This window comes from Bufo bufo, chromosome 8 (assembly GCF_905171765.1).
Source record: "Bufo bufo chromosome 8, aBufBuf1.1, whole genome shotgun sequence".
In the NCBI taxonomy this organism is placed as follows: domain Eukaryota; kingdom Metazoa; phylum Chordata; class Amphibia; order Anura; family Bufonidae; genus Bufo; species Bufo bufo.
In genome coordinates this window covers 137,712,992-137,734,666 of record NC_053396.1, presented here as the reverse complement: position 1 = coordinate 137,734,666, position 21,675 = coordinate 137,712,992, and the positions used below count along the sequence as shown (strand labels likewise).

The 21,675-nt window shown below is 44.5% G+C and overlaps 1 long non-coding RNA gene across 1 annotated transcript in view; it reads right to left on the bottom strand.

Annotated features, from left to right (window-relative positions):
• The window catches only part of LOC120977674, a 30,878-nt gene extending 14,214 nt beyond the window's left edge, over window positions 1-16,664 (bottom strand). Inside the window, exons 1-2 of the long non-coding RNA XR_005773948.1 lie at window positions 16,570-16,664; window positions 326-335 (exon numbers count right to left, since the gene is read on the bottom strand). This is a non-coding gene — a long non-coding RNA (uncharacterized LOC120977674). The remainder of the gene's footprint in view (window positions 1-325; window positions 336-16,569) is intronic.
• Between the last annotated feature and the right edge of the window lie 5,011 nt (window positions 16,665-21,675).

Below are 21,675 nucleotides of genomic sequence, written 5' to 3'. Positions count from 1 at the left end.
CAATAGACTCTATTCTGGCTGAGGTTTTTTATGTTTGTGTGCCTATTCAAGAGCAAATCTCTGGTACTTTTGGCTCAGATAAGATAGCTGCCCCATAATCATATTAAGAAATAGAATTAAACGAATAATTATAGAATGGAAAAAGTTTATCTCAGTATATACCGGTAGTTCTAATTCAGAAAGAAGGTGATATATTTTCCTTAACGAGGACCTGACGCCTCTCCTGTTTTCCTTGTGTACAGGGTCGGCGATAGGGTAGAAATTGGGTAATTGTCTAGGGCCCCGGATCCTGTAAGGGGCCCCCTGCTTCAGTCCCTGCAGACACACAGTCTGGACTCCAGAGTGGGGAATTTCCCGGCTTAGGAGTCCCTGCTCCGTATATGGAGTCAGTGTTATGAACATGAAGGAGGTATTCCCAAGCATGGTCACTATCCTTGGGAATACCCTATATGTATATCAATCTAATTTAGATTTTATTTTTTTAAATGTTTCTGTGGGGATTCGAACTCACAACTATCTACATTAAAGGCAAGAGTCATTGCTGAAAAACCTCATAGAAGTTTCTCTTGTATAATACAAGAGAAACTTCTATGAGGTTTTTCAGCAATTATCTAGCATTGAGCTCTACAGCCCAGTGGTTAAGGTTCTTGCCTTTAATGTAGAAGGTTGTGAGTTTGAAACCCCACAGAAACATTTTAAAAATAGAGGCTAAATAAAACTTAAATACACAGGGCATCCCCAACAGTGAAAAGTTAGATTTTATTGAGAAAAAAAATTGAGCAAAACGTAAAATATGCTCAAATACCACCCATATTAACCAACACCAATCTTTTTAACTTGTGTAATCAGTATTTTTAGTTGGGAAAGGTGGCAACCCTAACAGCACCCCCATTCAGGACATCTATAGACCCCCTCACTGCAGCAATTAAGCCTCATCAGGACTCACTTCGTAAAAATTCATTTTTTTTCTTTTCATCGTGATATTTTGACCCTGATTACTTTTTTATAGTTATGTCTACGGAGATGTGTGGGGGCTCATTTTTTGCGGGACGATCTGTTGTTTCTGACAATACCATTTTGGGGTGTGGTTGACTTGATCACTTTTTAATCTATTTTCTTGGCCGCTAAAGTGATGAAAAAAAGCAAATCGGCCTTTAAAAAAAAAAAATCTGTTATGCTATTCACCATATGGGCTAACTTTTTAAAATATTTTAATAGTATGGGTGCTTTTGTATGCGACGATGCCCATAATGCTTTTTTTTGTTTCTTTTTATTTTGGGGTATGGGGGTAATTTTTTTTATATTTTCAAAACTTTTTTAACTTTTTGTTAAGTCCCCCAAGTGGACCACAACTTACAATCATCAGATGTAAATTGCTCCATTAGTCTGTATAGAAATCACTATATCACAGTTCAGTGCTGCCATCTAGTGGCCTAAACTGGGATATACTAACAATGAGCCTGGAAGCCTAGTACAGGCTGCGACTTACTTTTAGAACAGGGTGCTTTCCCTGATCTCCTCTGGGGGAAAGTGCGCCTGAAGAGGAATCCTACGTTTCCGGTTTTTAACACTCTCAGTTGCCGTGAGTGAGGGGAACTCATTGCTGTGAGGGGAGGGGGCATGTGGCGTATTCTGCGGCCATGAGGGTGAAGAACTGTGTGAGGAGCTTTACGGGGTGTAAATCTGTGAGGGAGGTCCGGAATCGAGAGAATTTACCTGTGTTGTTAGTACATTATTACAAGATTTAGGGCCCCACTTTTGATTTTGCCCAGGGACACATTTTTTCTAAAACCGGCCCTACTTGTCTAATAATAATTTTGGATCATCTCTTCTTAGAACTCTGTATTGTGCTGTTCCTCTGTTATTACTCCTGGAAATGTAAAAATACACTTGTAATTGGGCATTACTAGTCTCCCTGCACAGTTGAACAAAGGCAGCAGTGATTGGGCAATGTTAGACGGGGTATAGACACACCATCAACTAGTGACTCTCAGTTGTCAATATACAGTATACATACATTTCTATTAGGAACAGCAGAGGAACGGTACAACAGTGATGGCTAGTTCGCCGTGTTCGCCCGCGAACACATGCGGGCTGCCATCTTAACTCACAAGTCCGGCGATGCACAGGTAAGCCCTTACCTGTGCCTGCGCCGCGAGCCGGTCTGAAACAAATGCGGTCACCGGGAGCAGGCAGTTCCGAGAACAGCCGCCGGGGGCCTTCATCGGGCTGTTCTCTCAACTGCCTGCTCCCGATGACCGCATTTGTGGCCATCACTGCGGTACAATGCATAAGAAACTCTGTTATGTTATGGGGAATACAATGAATTACTAAAGAACAAGCCAGGAGATTTGACATGTCCTCTTTAAGGCCTTGTTTCCATTTTGAGGTCTGAAAATCGCGGATCTGCAGAACATGGATCCCGGCTATGTGCATGCCATTCTTTTCAAACTCCTGTAAAAATGTCCCATTCTTGTCCCCAAACGGACAAGAATTGGACATGTTCTTATTTTTTTTATAAGTCAGCGGAACGGACATACGGATACAGACAGCACATGGGGTGCTGTCTGCATCTTTTGCGACCCTTTTGAAACGAATGAGTCCGCATCTGATCTGCAAAAAATGTGGATTGGAAAGGGACCGAAAATGCGGTCGTGTACTCGATAATACCTACACATTTGACATAATTTAGATAAAATATTATGCTATTTTACATGACATTTGGAGATACCGGGAAGCTGTAAGGCCACAAGTATTCTTAGATTGTGTTACCATACCGTAGACTGCAAGGAGTGATTCCCTTAGGCTGGGTTCACATGGGCGTTGCGAGAAAAGATGCTGGTGCGTTGCGGGAACATGCACGATTTCCCCCCGCGAGTGCAAAGCGTTTTAATGTGTTTTGCACGAGCGTGAGAAAAATCAGCATGTTTGGTACCCAGACCTGAACCCGGACTTCTTCACAGAAGTTCGGGTTTGGGTTCAGTATTCTGTAAATATTATTATTTCATGTTATAAGGGAAAATAATAGCATTCTTTAATACAGAATGCTTAGTAGAAGGTCAATTGAGGGTTAAAAAAATAATAACAATTAACCCACCTCCTCCAATTGATCGCGTAGCTGCCGGTCTCCTGTTCTTTCTTCAGGACCTGTCAAAGGACCTGTGGTGACGTCACTGAGCTCATCACATGGACCATCACCATGGTGATGGATCATGTGATGGACCATGTGATGAGCTCAGTGACGTCACCACAGGTCCTTTGACAGGTCCTGAAGAAAGAACAGGAGATCGGCAGCTACGCACACGATCAGTTGGAGGAGGTGAATTAATTATTATTATTTTTTTAACCCTCAATTGACCTTCTACTAAGCATTCTGTATTAAAGAATGCTATTATTTTCCTTTATAACCATGTTATAAGGGAAAATAACACAGTGAATAGACTTTCATCCTAGCAACCATGCCTGAAAATCGCAGCGCATCCGCACTTGCTTGCGGATGCTTGCAATTTTCACGCAGCCCCATTCACTTCTATGGGGCCTGCATTGTGTGAAAATCACCGCTCATGTGCACAGCCCCATAGAAATGAATGGGTCCAGATTCAGTGCGGGTGCAATGCATTCACCTCACGCATTGCACCCGCGCGGAAAACTCGCCCGTGTGAAAGGGGCCTTAAAGGGGTTCTCCATGCTTGTACCTAACAAAAGTTCAATATTATTGAATAAAAACAAAACATGATTTTCTTTAAATATCTCATTTTTAGCTTTCAATTGAGTTTCAATATTTCGTGTCTATATTTTCTAATATGACAAAGTTAATCTTAGTGACCTGAAAATGGTCAAACGCATTTTAGTGATGTGATCTTGTTTCACTCATCCAGTGGCCTCTTCCCCATAAACAAGATCTATTGATAAGCAGGAAAATCATTCTGAAATTACCATAAAAATTTGGCTCGAATTCAACATGATGTTCAGTGTATGTAGAAGTGATATAAGATTCTGTGTACATGCCATCTGCTAAATCAGCTTGAATATACTTATAAATGACACTATCAACAAGAATGTGGAAGAACATTTGTGTTTATCCATTAGTTACTAGCCGCTAAAGATAACATAAAGCATTTTTACTTGTCTTGTTGAAAGAAAAATTTCTCCCAAATGCCATTTATATGACCGTGCTGGAAGTCAATGTCTCTCTCCGGAAGGAATCTTACAACATGACGGAGGTATTAACTATCTGTGGACTGATCAGTTTCTACCTTATGGGCCTCCTCATCTCATATCTATCTATCTGTCTGTCTCCATATCTGTCTGTCTATCTATCTATCTATCTATTGTAAGGGATCGCTTTACTTCAAGAGGTCGCGCTCACAGACTTATTTGCCAGACACCAAGTTTAAGGTTCAAATTTGTGATTTATTATGGCACTTCAGCATCAACAAAATACGTCCCTACCTCTCTTGTAGAGCACCGTTCACACATGCAAGTCGGTCCGGCTTTACTCAGCCAAATAGTCTAACCAGGGAAGTGATCAGGCGTCGCATAGCCTTGTGGCCTCTCAGTCCTCCTGACTGACCACGCAGAGCCTCGGCAGGTCTCTGCTACCAAGTCACTCTCTCTTCCCCTAAATTGACAGCCTGGGACAGGTTTTTATTTCCCCTTAACGATCTCAGATGACACCTGGAGATCCCTCAGGCTTAGGTGAAAACAGGCCCTGGAGTGGGGTGGACTGGGGAGGTCCCACTACCAAGCCTACCTTCCCCAGTCCAATAAAATCCAGCCCATGAACTACTAAAGAAAAATAGCTACAGCAACTATGTTTGCTGAAGCCAGTACCATCCTGGATCTTATTTACCTCACCCAGTTGAGGAACCTGGGTGAGATATTCACCCCTTCTGGGACTTTCTCACTATTTCACTGTTCACATCACCACATATCCCCCCTCTTCTTCAGACCGGAGGTCTGGGGATTTTCCCACATCGTACCATGCCCTCTAGAAGATGTGGCCAGTGTCACCTCTTTACCTTTATTCTGCCACACCCAGGCCAGCAGAGCTTGGTTTATCACCAACACCGATTCTCTACCCAGTAGAAAATGCCTAAGGGACTCCTGTGCCCATCTAACAGGCCGACCCTCTCTTTCTACTCTTTGACCTCGCTCTCCCTTTGTTTTGCATAGCTGTTCCAGCAGAGCATGCTTCTTACGGCTCGCCCCTTCTCCACACATCTGGGCCACTTTTCCCTTCTTTTCAGCAGGGGCTTCCTCGGGTTTGGGGCCAGATTCAGAGTCTTCTGCGTCTTCCGTGGCTTTTCCCACTTCAGCAGCCGCTCCTTTCATCTTAACTTTGTTCTCTGCAGCACCTGGGGACTTCATTTACTCCTTCTGATTCTCATTCTTTTCTTTCTTTTCAGCAGTGGTTATCTCAGATTTGGCGGCAGTTTCAGAGTCCTCTGCTTCTTCTGTGGCTTTTTCCACTTCGGCAGACTCTCTTTCAGCCTCTTTGGGCTCTGCAGCATCTGGGGATTTCTTCCACTCCAACACATTGGCCTTAGCTTCTTCAGCCTTTGTCTCTTTGGAGTTTCCATTCTCTTTGATAGCCTTCTCATCCTTGTCTGACATGGCATCATATACTCGCCCTTTTAATTCCTCCTTTTCTTTCTCATCAAAGGGACATTGGGGTCCTTATCAGACTCTTTTACTGGCATTACCTCCACAGAGTCACCCAGGATATCGTTCTCCATTCGTGCAGGCTCTAGGAGAGCCATCTCACAGTAGTAGACAGCATCTGCATGCTGGGCGTCTGTCTCCTCATATTTCTTCTCCAGCAGACCGCTGACTGTTTGGAAGGCATTGACGGTAGAGAGAACGTCTTTCATGACCAGGTCCTTGCTACTCACTACCATGAGTCTCTTGGATTCAGCATCCATATCAGCCTTATTAACTGGTTCAGCAGGAGACATCTTCCATCTTCTCTCCCTCGGTCGGCACCACAGCGCCACCATCTCCAGACCCATTTTTAACAGGCTCTGGCTTGGACTTCTTGACCTCTTCTCTTCAGGTTTCTCATTTTCCTTTGATTGAGCAAGCATGTCATCTCGAGAAGCTCTTGCCTCTAACTCTTCAAGTTGAGTCCTCATTTCTTCCACCTGCTGCTCGAGAGTACACTTAGACTTCTCCAACTCATGGACATTCTTCTTGACGTCATCCTTTGAGCTCACGAGATCCTCCATCTCTGCTCTAAGTGTCACGAGGGTATCAAGAGCCACGTCTGACTCCGTTATACCCGGGGTCAGGAAGTCGCAGCGGGTGGCTGCGCGCTCTATATCTAAAGATCACGGTGTTTCTTAGTGATTGTTTTCTGTGTTTGCCTTGCTATCCTTTTTGTCTCTCTCAGGGATCCGTAGCTTCTCCTCCTCAGCTGTTTCTTCTCTGCCACTCCCTACCTCCTTATATTCTCCCCTCACACTTCTCTAGTTGCCAGTTATAGAGCTTCCTGCCTGGACATCTATACTGACCCACTGGAGTGGTTAATCCTGGTTGTCGTTCCTGTGTGCTACCCTCCGGATCCCTGTTTGGCTGATTGTTGTCTCCTGTTGTCGCCCACCTGGGAATATATGTTGAGTCTGTGTTGTCTGTCCTCCCCTTGGTGTTTTCCCTTAGAGTTAGTGGTGCGGACTAGTGTTCCCATCGCCCTGTTCACTACCTAGGGCTCAGCTCAGGGAAAGCCAGGGCTTTAGGCACGTGATCGGCGTACGGGTGAGGAACCCGTCTAGGGACGTCAGGGCAGCCAGGTGCCAGCCGCCAGGTGAGTCAGGGGTCACCATCTTCCCTCTCACTTGGGCAGGGCCTTCCTCGTTCCCTCCCTCTGTGTCACGTATGTGATAGCCACGCCGAACGTGATATTATAACTGGCCCATACTTTTTGAGAAAAAAAATAAATAAATAAAAAATAATAATTTTTTTTTAAAATTTTTTGTTTGTTGTTTTTTTTTTCTCTCTCTACTTAGAATCCAATATGGATCCTATTGATGCCTTGGCAGAACAGCTTCAAAGCCTGTCTTTGGAGGTGGCAGGATTGAAGGCGTCTGTTCTCCAACAACAGCAGCAAATGCAGCAGACCGCACCCCCAGCGGTTGCTATGGGTAACCAGGTTGTCACTGAACCCAAGGTTGCTCTTCCCGACAGATTTTCTGGGGGAAGGGACAAATTTGCGACGTTCCGTGAGGCCTGCAAATTATATTTTAAGTTGCGCCCTTACTCCTCAGGTCATGAAGAACAGCGGGTAGGGATTGTCATTTCCCTGCTTCAGGGGGATCCGCAATCCTGGGCGTTCTCGTTACCCCCTGGTTCTCAGGCTCTTCGGTCAGTGGAGGGATTTTTTGGGGCTTTGGGTCTCATATATAATGACCCTGACCGAGTCGCCCTGGCTGAGTCGAAGTTACGGAGACTCCTACAGGGAGATCGGTCAGCAGAGGAATATTGCTCAGAGTTCCGTAGGTGGGCTACGGATACTCAGTGGAACGACCCGGCTCTCAGGAGTCAGTTCTGCTCTGGGTTATCTGAAAGGGTTAAGGATGCACTGGCGCTGTATGAGACCCCCCTTTCCCTTGATGCTGTTATGTCCCTCTCTATCAGAATAGATAGACGTCTTAGGGAGAGATCGAAAATTCCGGAGCAATTGGTTACCTCTCCCAAGCAACAGTCAGCCTGTACTGACTTAGATGAGCCTATGCAGCTAGGCGGAACTTCTCGTCAGGTCCGTCCTCCCGAGGTTCGCCGTAGGGGGGGGGGCTTGTTTTTTCTGTGGGGGGAGGGGTCATTTCATTAATGTCTGTCCCTCCTTTCTCAAAAACAAAAGACCGTCGGAAAACTACTAACCCCGGGCTGTGCGGAGGATGTCAGCCGGGGGGTATACGTTTCCTCCATACGTACATCTCAATTTGTGTTACCAGCGGTCATTGTTTTTGGTGTTAAGACGGAGTCTATTTCTGTTTTTCTAGACAGTGGAGCAGGGGTAAACTTGATTGATGCCCATTTTGCCCACACTATGGGTTTGTCTCTCTGTACGCTGCAGAGACCTATTCCCGTATTCGCTATAGATTCTGCTCCTCTGTCTCAGAAGAACCTCACCCACATTGTTCGTAATTTACACCTTCGGGTAGGGGACCACCATAATGAGTGTCTTTCATGTTACGTTCTGGAGGGCCTTCCCTCTCCGGTGGTATTGGGTCTTCCCTGGTTGGTAGCGCACAATCCAGTGGTGGATTGGCAGGCCAGGGAGATATTGGAGTGGAGTGAGCATTGCAGAGAGAATTGCTTAAATAACAATTGCTTAATCGCCTCCATAGCTTCCCTACCTACATTTATTTCGGACTTTGAGGACGTTTTTTCTGAACAGGGTTGTCAGAAACTACCACCTCATCGTCCTTATGATTGCCCGGTTAACCTGATTCCCGGGGCAAAATTACCCAAGTCCAGGTTGTATAATCTTTCGGGTCCCGAGAGACAAGCCATGAAAGATTATATCTCCGAGAGTCTGGCTAAGGGACACATCAGACCCTCTTCTTCACCCGTGGCTGCAGGGTTTTTCTTTGTTAAAAAGAAAGATGGGGGCCTGCGTCCTTGCTTAGATTTCCGTGAGTTAAACCAGATAACCATCCGTGACCCATACCCTCTTCCTCTCATTCCTGACCTTTTTAATCAGATTGCAGGTGCGAAGTGGTTCTCCAAACTTGATCTTAGGGGGGCCTACAATCTGATTCGTATCAGGGAAGGGGATGAGTGGAAGACAGCTTTTAACACCCCTGAGGGGCATTATGAAAATCTAGTTATGCCTTTCGGTCTGACCAATGCCCCTGCTGTCTTCCAACATTTCGTTAATGATATTTTTAGTCATCTCATCGGCAGGTTTGTAGTCATATACCTAGATGATATCTTAATTTATTCGGCTGATCTGAAAACACATGAGGTGCATGTCAGGCAAGTACTGCAGGTCCTACGGACGAATAAATTATATGCGAAAATTGAAAAATGTGTCTTCGCTGTTCAGGAATTACAGTTCCTGGGATATCTATTATCTGCTTCAGGTTTCCGCATGGATCCTGGGAAGGTCCAGGCAATTTTAGATTGGGATCTTCCTGAGAACCTTAAAGCCCTAAAACGGTTTTTGGGTTTCGCTAATTTCTATAGAAAGTTCATTAAAAATTATTCAGTGATCGTTAAACCCCTTACCGACATGACTAGGAAGGGGACGGATTTTTCCAAATGGTCTGACGCCGCTAAAGATGCATTTTCCTCTCTAAAGGAGAGGTTTACCTCGGCACCTGTTCTAATTCAACCTGATGTCTCCCAGCCTTTTATTGTCGAGGTAGATGCGTCAGAGGTGGGAGTGGGAGCTGTATTGTCTCAGGGTCCGTCTCCTGGCAAATGGCGTCCTTGCGCTTTCTTTTCCAAAAAATTATCTTCTGCGGAGAAGAATTATGATATTGGAAATAGGGAACTGTTGGCGATTAAACTAGCGCTTGAAGAGTGGCGTCACTTCTTAGAGGGAGCAATCCACCCCGTCACGGTGATTACGGATCACAAGAACCTTCTGTACCTAGAATCGGCTAAGCGTCTCACCCCTAGACAAGCTAGGTGGTCGCTATTCTTTACCAGATTTAACTTTGTAATCACCTATCGTCCTGGGGCAAAAAATACCAAGGCAGACGCATTATCTCGTAGTTTCCCTGGAGGGGGTAATGTTTGTGATCCGGTACCTATTTTACAAAGAGGAGTGGTTGTCTCTGCTGTACACTCTGTTCTAGAGGGAAAGGTGTTAGAGGCTCAGGGGGACGCCCCGGCCTCTTGCCCCTCAGAGAAATTGTTTGTACCGTTAAACCTGCGTCTTGAATTATTAAAAGAACATCATAATTCGGCACTTGCTGGACACCCGGGTAGTAAAGCAACCTTGGAGCTTTTATCTCGTCGTTTTTGGTGGCCAAGGTTGCGTCAGGATGTAATGGATTTCGTGTCTACTTGTTCTACTTGTGCACGCGCGAAAGTCTCTCATACACGTCCAGCAGGGTCTTTATTGCCACTTTTCATCCCCAATAGGCCATGGACACATCTGTCAATGGATTTCATCACTGACTTACCGTTGTCGGCGGGTAAAACAGTTATCTTGGTAGTAGTAGACAGGTTTTATCAAAATGGTACACTTTATTGCGCTACCCGCACTTCCTAATGCTAAAACTCTCGCTCAGGTGTTTATCAGTGAAATCGTGAAGCTTCACGGGGTCCCTTCCGATGTGGTTTCGGATCGGGGAACCCAGTTTATTTCTAAGTTTTGGAAAGCTTTTTGTTCCCGTTTGGGGGTTCACTTGTCCTTTTCCTCAGCTTTCCATCCTCAGTCGAATGGACAGACTGAGCGTACCAACCAAAACCTAGAAACATATTTAAGGTGTTTTTTGTCTGAAAACCAAGAGTTGTGGTCATCATATTTACCGTTAGCTGAGTTTGCCATAAATAATCATTATCAGGAGTCCACTGGCAAGTCACCATTCCTTGGTGCATACGGTTTTCATCCCCAATTTTGTACTTTCAAAGAGGGGGGGTCTTCTGGGGTTCCCGAAGAGGAAAGGTTTTCTTCATCTCTTTCATCGGTATGGCAGAAGGTGCAAGTTAACTTGAAAAAGATGAGTGGTAAATATAAATGCATGGCCGATAAGAAACGGTCGCCAGGTCCGGACCTAGGAGTGAATGACTATGTGTGGTTGTCTACTAGGAATATTAAGTTGAAGGTTCCTTCTTGGAAACTGGGTCCTAGGTTCATTGGTCCCTATAAAATAGTAGCCGTTATTAACCCTGTGGCTTTTCGCCTGGAGCTACCTCAGACTTTTAAGATCCATAACGTCTTCCATAAATCGTTACTAAAGAAGTATGTTCCACCTCTAGAACCATCGCCGCTGCCACCTCCTCCTGTTATTGTGGATGGTAATCTGGAGTTTCAAATAGCCAGAATTGTTGATTCTCGTCGGGTCCGCCGCTCTCTTCAGTATCTGGTGCATTGGAGGGGTTACGGTCCCGAGGAAAGAATGTGGGTTCCAGCGTCAGAGGTAAACGCCAACAGGTTAATTCAGACTTTCCATGCCTCTCATCCGGAGAGACCTGGTCCTGAGTGTCCGGAGGCCCCTCGTGAAAGGGGGGGTACTGTCACGAGGGTATCAAGAGCCACGTCTGACTCCGTTATACCCGGGGTCAGGAAGTCGCAGCGGGTGGCTGCGCGCTCTATATCTAAAGATCACGGTGTTTCTTAGTGATTGTTTTCTGTGTTTGCCTTGCTATCCTTTTTGTCTCTCTCAGGGATCCGTAGCTTCTCCTCCTCAGCTGTTTCTTCTCTGCCACTCCCTACCTCCTTATATTCTCCCCTCACACTTCTCTAGTTGCCAGTTATAGAGCTTCCTGCCTGGACATCTATACTGACCCACTGGAGTGGTTAATCCTGGTTGTCGTTCCTGTGTGCTACCCTCCGGATCCCTGTTTGGCTGATTGTTGTCTCCTGTTGTCGCCCACCTGGGAATATATGTTGAGTCTGTGTTGTCTGTCCTCCCCTTGGTGTTTTCCCTTAGAGTTAGTGGTGCGGACTAGTGTTCCCATCGCCCTGTTCACTACCTAGGGCTCAGCTCAGGGAAAGCCAGGGCTTTAGGCACGTGATCGGCGTACGGGTGAGGAACCCGTCTAGGGACGTCAGGGCAGCCAGGTGCCAGCCGCCAGGTGAGTCAGGGGTCACCATCTTCCCTCTCACTTGGGCAGGGCCTTCCTCGTTCCCTCCCTCTGTGTCACGTATGTGATAGCCACGCCGACCGTGATACTAAGTTGCTTGTTTAGCCTTTACAATTTATCTCGGGCCCTAGCCAGAGAGAGGACCTTGGTATCCTTTTCCCGAGCATCAGTCTCCGCTCGGTCACGTTCTTCTGCACATCAGGTAGAGATGTTTTTCTCTTCAGCAAGGAGCCGGTCAAACTTCCTCTGTTTCTTCTCCAGGTTAGACACAATTTGCCTTTTGTGGTACAGGTCCACCATCAGATCATCCAACTCTTGCTCTGCATGACATCTGGATTGCTCAGAAGCTGCAAGTTCCTCTTGAAGTTGGAGAATTTCTACCTCTATTTGTGACTCTAGATCCTTCAGTTCATTCATCTCTTTCTCGGACTCCTCTTTTCACTCCTCTGAAGCTTTCCCCAGTTGCTCTTTGAGGACAGCTAGTCCCTTCTCTAGCGTATCTAGGGACTGTATGGAGAAAGAGAAATTATCCTCCTGATTTCATCTGTACTGACATGTCAGGTTATGTATCACTGCCTGGACATGGGTCTCAGACACTAGGCTGACGTCTCCCCAATAAAATTTCGTCTCGTCAGGTATAACTGTCGTCTGGTCGCTACTAGTAACCACCTTAGTTTCGCAGGAACACAACATGGTAGCTTCCCTCTCTGAGTTGCTATCGGTCACAGCACATACTTCACATTTACTGCTCGTGTCATTATTAATCCTGACCTCTAGGGGCACTGATGAGCTAATCCCCACCAGGGACATTTCCTTATTAAACATAGAACACTGGAGAGACTGCACACTCTCCTCTGGTACGTGTGGTACATACGCTAGCCCTGCCCCATTTTCCCACACATTTATCACAGTGGGTTCCCTCAGCTGTGTGCCCTCAACATTTATCAGCATTTCTACCTCATTTACATTTTTACCAGCAGGGGGAGCTTCCGTGACCACAACCTGCAACGGAAGAGGCATGTCATCATCATCACATATTTCACATGACATCACATTTTCATTATGCATTTCCGCAAACTTGGCACAACCGCTTTGCACCTTATCAACACCATTGTTTTCAATGTGTTTTTTCCCTTACACTCTCATTTAAAGGGATAGGTATAGGTGTTGTAGGAGGCGTTACATCACTTTCTGCAGAAGTGTTTCCATTTCGCCACAAGTCCCAAAACAAGTGGAGATCCTGGCCAAACATTCCCTCATACATGAGCCCTTTTCCAACATCAAGTTCACAAGTCCCAGTTCTCACTGGCGTCTCACCCTCAGTGAGAGCCACAGGATAGACCTTGCTATCTGTATGATAGTCCTGCACATAGTCCCCAGCTACACAAGCAATAAGGCCTCTTTCACACGGGCGTCCCGGAATTACTCCGGATGCATTGCGGGAAACCCGCGCGATTTCAGTCAGTTTTGACTGCCATTGCTTTGCGTTGTTCAGTTTTTTCAGTGCGAGTGCAATGCATTCTGTACGCGCGTGATAAAAAACTGAATGTGGTACCCAGACCCGAACTTCTTCACTGAAGTTCGGGTTTGGGTTCAGTGTTGTGTATATATCTTATTATTTTCCCTTATAACATTGTTATAAGGGAAAATAGTAGCATTCTTAATACAGAATGCTTACTAAAATGTGGCTTGGGGAGTTAAAAAATAAAAAAAATTAACTCACCTCATCCACTTGATCGCGCAGCCGGCATCATCTTTCTTCTTCTTTCAGGACCTGCAAAAGGACCTTTGATGACGTAATCGCGCTCACCATGAGGTGCAAAGAAAAGGGGGTTAGTCAGCACATCCCAATACACAGGTGCACGCTGCCATGGCTAAAAACATAGAGAAAAAAAGACAATGCAACAGCACCCTGCATACCAGATAAAGTACAATAATGCCATAGTCACAAAAAATATTACAGTGCTAATGCTACACTTATTTATAAAGTGAGATGCTTGGCAAATACATTTTGTACAAAACCATCTGAGCCCGTCTGCCGGACGTCAAGGCGATCTCTGTAAGATGGGTCTTAACACTAAATACTACCTGTTATGTGCCATAATGGCCGCCTTAAAGTTCAGGAAGTGTTGGATCCACATGCATGCTGGGTCCACTCTGCCTTTTACAATTTTTGGTGACGTCCGCGCAGGTTCTGCTGAATGAAGATAGAAGGATCTCACTCGTGTGAAAGGGGCCTAATAGGAACAGTCTTACCCACAGACGTCACAGATTCGTCAGTCCCAGGCGGTGAGGTCACCATCCTTCTCCTGTCACTAGGAACCTCCCGCCTTTGACTCCTGGCCATAGGACAATCAGGTGCACACTTTTTGACTCGCATCTCCAGCAGCACTCTCTCTGCTGCGGGACAGCAGCACGCAGTTGTGGTTGGTTGATCCCAGCAACAGCCTTATGGCACCTCTGCACTTCCTCTCTAGGACTCTGTACACACTGGCTGTAAACACTTGAACTCTTGAGAGCCACACTGCTCTCCATCTCACTCTCTTCCTGTTGGTTGCCCTTGGCAACGGCATACACCACCTTCTCTGGAACTCCAGGTACATCACCGATACCTTGGACTTTTAAAAAGTGTCCCCTCAGTGTTGAAGACTTAGTCTCCAGGGTCAACTGCAGTTGCGCCCTCAAAGCTTCCTCCTTTGCATCCAATCACATCCTGAGAACCTGCAGTTCTTGGTTCCTGGTCACAAGGTTACTGTCCAGTTCCTCAGCACAGCAGTTACCATGGGAAACGCCTTGGGTTGGGATGTCTCTTTGTCTATCCAACCCACCCATAAGCTTTTCATGCTCCTGTTGCCACATCACTTGCCTTTGGCTAGCCTTCAGATTGGCCCGCATCAGCTGCTTGGTGAAGTCCTCCATCCACCCTATAACAACAGACAGGTCAGTCAGTCTATTTTATTTGGGCTTACGGCCCTTTAAACTCCACACAGCAATTCAGCAGCACCTGCTCTTTCTGCCTTGTCGTTGCTCCTAGCAACACTCTGTCTTTTTCACCTTCCGTTGCCCCTAGCAACACTTTGTGCCCTTTTAGTATGGACACTGCCCAGCAATTCTGCAGCCTTCAGCATGGACAACACTTGCTGGTGCACGCATTCTCCACCAATTGTAAGGGATCGCTTTACTTCAGGAGGTCGCGCTCACAGACTTCTTCACCAAGTTTAACCCGTAGAGGACCTGCCCCGTACATGTACGGCACAGGTATCCGTGACTTAAGGAGCAGTGCCGTACATGTACAGCGCTGTGTAGGGTTGCCACCTGTACGGGAATGACCTGGACAGTCCGGGTTTGTAATCCTGTCCCCGGGTACAAGCCTTTCTCAGACCCGGGCACAGGATTCATTTCAAACTGCAGAGACTTGCTGCTTGCCGGCCCTCACCTGACAGCTGTACTTGTACTCGCCCAAATGTTCCGATACCTTCCCCGATATTGTAACTTCCGATCAGAGGAAGATGTCCCTCTGACTGGCAGCGCCAAGGGAGCATACAGCCGACTTCCTTTCCAATCAGGAAGCTGGGAGGTGGGTTATCATCGTTGTTGATAGGCAGCCTGGCTTCCTAACCAATCAGCAAGCTGGGCAGTATGTCATGACTCACGTCCCGGCCTCCTGCTTGGTCAGGAAGGTACGCTGCCTACAAAAAAGTGAATCCGGCTTCCTAGCCAAACACGAAGCGGATTGAAATCATGACTCGCCTCCCCACTTCTTGATTGGTTGCCTCTGAAGCCGGTGTTCTTTTACTTGAACGCCGTGTTCACGGGAAAGTAGGAAGCCAGGCGATGGGTCATGATCCGCCGCCCACCTTCCTAATAGTTATGGTACAAAAGTACCAGTATCGGTACTCGGTATCAGCGAGTACCTGGAAAAAAAATACCGGTACTCGTATTCTATACCAAAAAAATGGTATCGGCTATGATGCACCGATATATCGTCCGCCGAAACATATCGGCCGAAAATTTAACTTTTGGCTTAATGCCGAAAGTTAAAGGAGAACTATGGGGTTAAGGCTTTTCCGCATAGTTCTCCTTAGGGTAACAGGAGGACACAAACTAGCGTCCTCCTGTCACCCTAGGCTCAGTATACCACGAGCTACAGCCCGCAGTATACTAAGACGCCGCAGCTAGCCTTGCCTCTGGTGTTCTAATCCCACAAGTGTACCGTGATTTGAAGCTGTTATAGCGGCAAATGGCAGAACCAACCCAATACTGAACCCTACGGACTAAAGCCTCATGCACATGACCATAGTTATGGTCCGCATTCGTTGCTCCGTTCTGAGGCCCCGCAAAAAAAATATAGCATGTCCTATTCTTGTCCATTTTGCGGACAAGAATAGGCATTTCTAAAATGGGCCGCCCGTTCCGTTCCGCAAATTGCGGAAAGCACACGAGCGGCTTCCATTTTTTTGCGGATCCGCGGTTTGCGGACCGCAAAAAACGTCACGGTCGTGTGCATGAGGCCTAAGACTGGGATGTCATTAAAGTTCATGTGCATGTAAAGTCCGGCGTCTCAATACTTTTGGTAATATAGTGTGTGTGTACGTTATATATATTATACATGTATAATATAATATAATATATATATATGTAAATATATATATATATATATATATATATATATTCTAATAATAATAAACCCGCATCCCACTTGGCTACGCTGGCTTAAGTGGATTCTACAAATCTGGCACATTGTAAATGGTTCAGACATACACTCCAAGTTATAATACAACCTTTTAAAATGTAATGTATTTTATCAACAGTAATCATATCATGTCTTCAGAGGATGAGCAACAGCCCTGTACTAGTAAAAAAGCTAGGCGGCTTTGCAAGTTTCAGGATGAGTGGCTTGAAAAGGAAGAAGGTGATAATACATTGGGAAGATGCCGTGTGTGTCGCAGTACATTCAAGGTGACATATGATGGCCTTAAAGCTGTTAAAGCTCACCAAAATTCAGACCATCACAAGCAAGCTATCCGTGCTCAGAAAACATCAGATACTCTGCAAAAGTGAAAGAAGACAAAGTCCTTGCTGCTGAAATCAGCCTAATCTATCATGGGGTTACACATCATAATAGCTATTTGTCTCAGGTGAGTTATTTTATCATTGTTATAATTCAACCTTTTCCTAGTAGTTTACTTCACATCATTTGCATTATTCTAACAGTATAGCTAATGTATTTTTACTGATTATTTATGGTATTTGATCAAAAGAAAAAAATATATATTTTAGGGTACTTTCACACTTGTGTTATTCTTTTCCGGCATAGAGTTCCGTCACAGGGGCTCAATACCCGAAAAGAACTGATCAGTTTTATCCCCATGCATTCTGAATTGAGAGCATTCCATTCAGGATGTCTTCAGTTCAGTCCTTTTGACTGATCAGGCAAAAGATAAAACCACAGCATGCTGCGTTTTTTTCTCCGTCTAAAATGCCTGATCAGTTTCCGGAATGCCGGATCTGGCATTAACTTACATTGACATGTATTAGTGCCGGACCCGGCATTAAGAAACACCTTAACCTCTTCAGGACACACGGCGTATAGGTACGCCCTGATGTCTTGGTACTTAAGGACACAGGGCGTACCTGTATGCCCTGTGTATTTCTGATCACCGCCGAGCGGTGGGCGGTGATCGGAAGCCAGTGCCTGCTCAAATCATTGAGCAGGCACCTCGGCTAAATGCACGGGGGGGGGGGGTCCCTTGACCCCCCCATGTCGGCGATAGACGCAAACCGCAGGTCAATTCAGACCTGCGGTTTGCGGCTTTTACCTATTGCGGTGGTGGCGGGTGGCGGTGCCATCGGGTTCCCATGCGGCTGTAGGGGGGACCCGATGGCATGGAAGGCAGTGCGATGCCTAAGGAAGGCATCGCGCTGCCTTCCGGTGACGAGCCTGTGAGATCCAGCCCCCTGGATCTCACAGGCCAGAAGCTGTATGAGTAATACACACAGTATTACTAATACAGCCAATGCATTCCAATACAGAAGTATTGGAATGCATTGTAAAGGATCAGACCCCCAAAAGTTGAAGTCCCAAAGTGGGACAAAAAATAAAGTGAAAAAATAAAGTTTTCCCCCCCAAAAATTCAAAGTTTCAAGTAAAAATAAACAAAAACGTCATTTTCCCCAAATAAAGTAAAAAAAAAAAGGTAATAAATAGGGGGAAAAAAATAGACATATTAGGTATCGCCGCGTGCGTATCGACCGGCTCTATAAACATATTACATGACCTAACACCTCAGATGAACACCGTAAAAAAAAAACTGTGCTAAATAAACCATTTTTTGGTCACCTTACATCACAAAAAGTACAACAGCAAGCGATCAAAAAGGCGTACGCCCACCAAAATAGTACCAATCTAACCGTCACCTCATCCCGCAAAAAATGAGCCCCTACCTGAGACAATCGGCCCAAAAAAATCTAAAAACTATGGCTCAGAATATGGAGACACTAAAACATCTTTTTTTTGTTTTAAAAAAGCTGTTATTGTGTAAAACTTACATAAATAAAAAAAAAGTATACATATTAGGTATCGCCGCGTCCGTATCGACCGGCTCTATAAAAATATTACATGACCTAATACCTCAGATGAACCCACGTAAAAAATACAAAATAAAAACTGTGCTAAATAAACAATTTTTTGTCACCTTACATCACAAAAAGTGTAATAGCAAGCAATCAAAAAGTCATATGCACCCCAAAATAGTGCCAATCAAACCGTCATCTCATCCCGCAAAAATCATACCCTACCCAAGATAATGGCCCAAAAACTGAAAAAACTATGGCTCTCAGAATATGGAGACACTAAAACATGATTTTTTTTTGTTTCGAAAATGATATTATTGTGTAAAACTTAAATAAATCAAAAAAAGTATACATATTAGTTATCGCCGCGTCCGTATCGACCGGCTCTATAAAAATATCACATGACCTAACCCCTCAGGTGAACACCGTAAAAAAATAAAAACGGTATAAAGAAAGCCATTTTTTGTCATTTTACATCACAAAAAGTGTAATAGCAAGCGATCAAAAAGTCATATGCACCCCAAAATAGTGCCAATCAAACCGTCATCTCATCCCGCAAAAAATGAGACCCTACCTAAGATAATCGCCCAAAAACTGAAAAAACTATGGCTCTCAGACTATGGAGACACTAAAACATGATTTTTTCTGTTTCGAAAATGAAATCATTGTGTAAAACTTACATAAATAAAAAAATTGTATACATATTAGGTATCGCCGTGTCCGTGACAACCTGCCCTATTAAAATACCACATGATCTAATCTGTCAGATGAATGTTGTAAATAACAAAAAAAAAAACAGTGCCAAAACAGCTATTTCTTGTTACCTTTCCTCACAAAACGTGTAATATAGAGCAACCAAAAAACATATGTACCCTAAACTAGTACCAACAAAACTTCCACCCTATCCCGTAGTTTCTAAAATGGGGTCACTTTTTTGGAGTTTCTACTTTAGGAGTGCATCAGGGGGGCTTCAAATGGGACATGGTGTCAAAAAACCAGTCCAGCAAAATCTGCCTTCCAAAAACCGTATGACATTCCTTTCCTTCTGCGCCCTGCTGTGTGCCCATACAGCAGTTTACAACCACATACGGGTTGTTTCTGTAAACTACAGAATCAGGGCCATAAATATTGAGTTTTGTTTGGCTGTTAACCCTTGCTTTGTAACTGGAAAAAAAATATTAAAATGGAAAATCTGCCCAAAAAGTGAAATTTTGAAATTTTATCTCTATTTTCCATTAATTCTTGTGGAACACCTAAAGGGTTAACAACGTTTGTAAAATCAGTTTTGAATACCTTAAGGGGTGTAGTTTCTAGAATGGGATCATTTTTGGGTGGTTTCTATTATGTAAGTTCACAAAGTGACTTCAGACCTGAACTGGTCCTTAAAAAGTTGGTTTTTGAAAATTTCTGAGAAATTTCAAGATTTACTTCTAAATTTCTAAGCCTTGTAACGTCCAACAAAAATAAAATGTCATTCCCAAAATGATCCTAACATGAAGTAGGAATATGGGGAATGTAAAGTAATAACTATTTTGTAGGTATTAATATGTATTATAGAAGTAGAGAAATTGAAACTTGGAAATTTGCTAATTTTTCAAAATTTTGGACAAATTTGGTATTTTTTTTATAAATAAAAATGATTTTTTTTACTCCATTTTACCAGTGTCATGAAGTACAATATGTGACGAAAAAACAATCTCAGAATGGCCTGGATAAGTCAAAGCGTTTTAAAGTTATCACCACTTAAAGTGACACTGGTCAGATTTGCAAAAAATGGCCTGGTCCTTAAGGTGAAATAAGGCTGTGTCCTTAAGGAGTTAAGGACGGATCCTGTGAAAAAAAATACAAGACGGATCCGTCTATCCGCATGACAAGCGGAGAGACGGATCTGTTCTTGCAATGCATTTGTGAGACGGATCTGCATCCGGATCCGTCTCACAAATGCTTTCAGTCACATCCAGATCGGCAGATCCGGCAGGCAGTTCTAACTACGGAACTGCTTGCCGGATCACACTGCCGCTAGTCCCCTTGTAATAGTACAATATTAGCAATTCATTATGAGGTGTTCACTCAGAATATAGAGATATTTAAATCCATACATAATCTTTAGATTACACTATAGCATATACTTGCTTTTTATTACTATATTTTTTTTTAGTTCTTTTTTAGGACTGTGGGAATAAACTTTATTCAAAAGTTTTTCCAGACTCTCAGATTGCCAGGAAAGTACATTGTGGAAGAACAAAATGCGAAGCAATTGTCCAAAATGTTTTAGTCTCTTCTTCAGTTGAATCCGTAGTAAAGCAGATTCAAGGTGGAAAACCTTTTTCAATTTCGCTTGATGCTTCAAACAAAGGCAACTCCAAATATTTTCCACTTTCAGTGACCTATTTCACAATGGATAAGGGAGTTCAGAAAAGAGTGCTGGATTTTTATTAGGATGCTGATGAAACATTTTATGCAATGTCTGCTCATATACGTCGGGTTCTGAGCTCATTTCAGCTTGATCTCAAACAAGTTATTTCTTATGGTGCAGACAATGCATCTGTGAACTATGGTATCCATCACTCCGTGTATACCAACCTAAGGTCAGAAAATTCTTACCTTTTGGCTGCAGGATGCAACTGCCATCTGTTGCGTAATACTGCAAAACATGGATGCAAAAGGTTGACGCTAGATGTGGAAACCTTCATAATTAAGGTTTACAATGAGTTCTCCTGCAGTGCTAAGCATGTCAAAGAACTAAAGTCATGCTCTGAATTTCTTGATATGGGATATCAAAAACTTTTACGCCATGTACCAACACAAAGGCTATTGTTATTCACGGCTTTAGAACGGTTGTTGAAGAATTGGCCAGCTGTGAAGATGTACTTTATTAAAAAGGGAGAAGAGAACTGTCCACTTCTCATTTGGGATTTTATCAAGTCTCAGGAACATGGTCTTAATCCAGAATCAGGACTCACAATCAGTGATGGTCAGTTCGCAGTGTTCTCCAGTGAACACATGCGGGCTGCTATCTTTAGTAAGGTAGACTCACCCGTCCGGCGATGCACAGGTAAGCCCTTACCTGTGCCTGTGTCGAGAGACGGTCTGAAATCAAATGTGGTCACCGGGAGCAGGCAGTTCAGAGAACAGCCTGATGAAGGTCCCCGGCTGCTGTTCTCGGAACTGCCTGCTTCCGGTGACTGCATTTAATTTCATACCGACTCGCGACACAGGCACAGGTAAGGGCTTACCTGTGCATCGCCGGACTGGTGGGTCTACTTTACTAAAGATGGCAGCCCGCATGTGTTCGCTAGCGAACACTGTGAAATGACCATCACTGCTCACAATCCATGAATG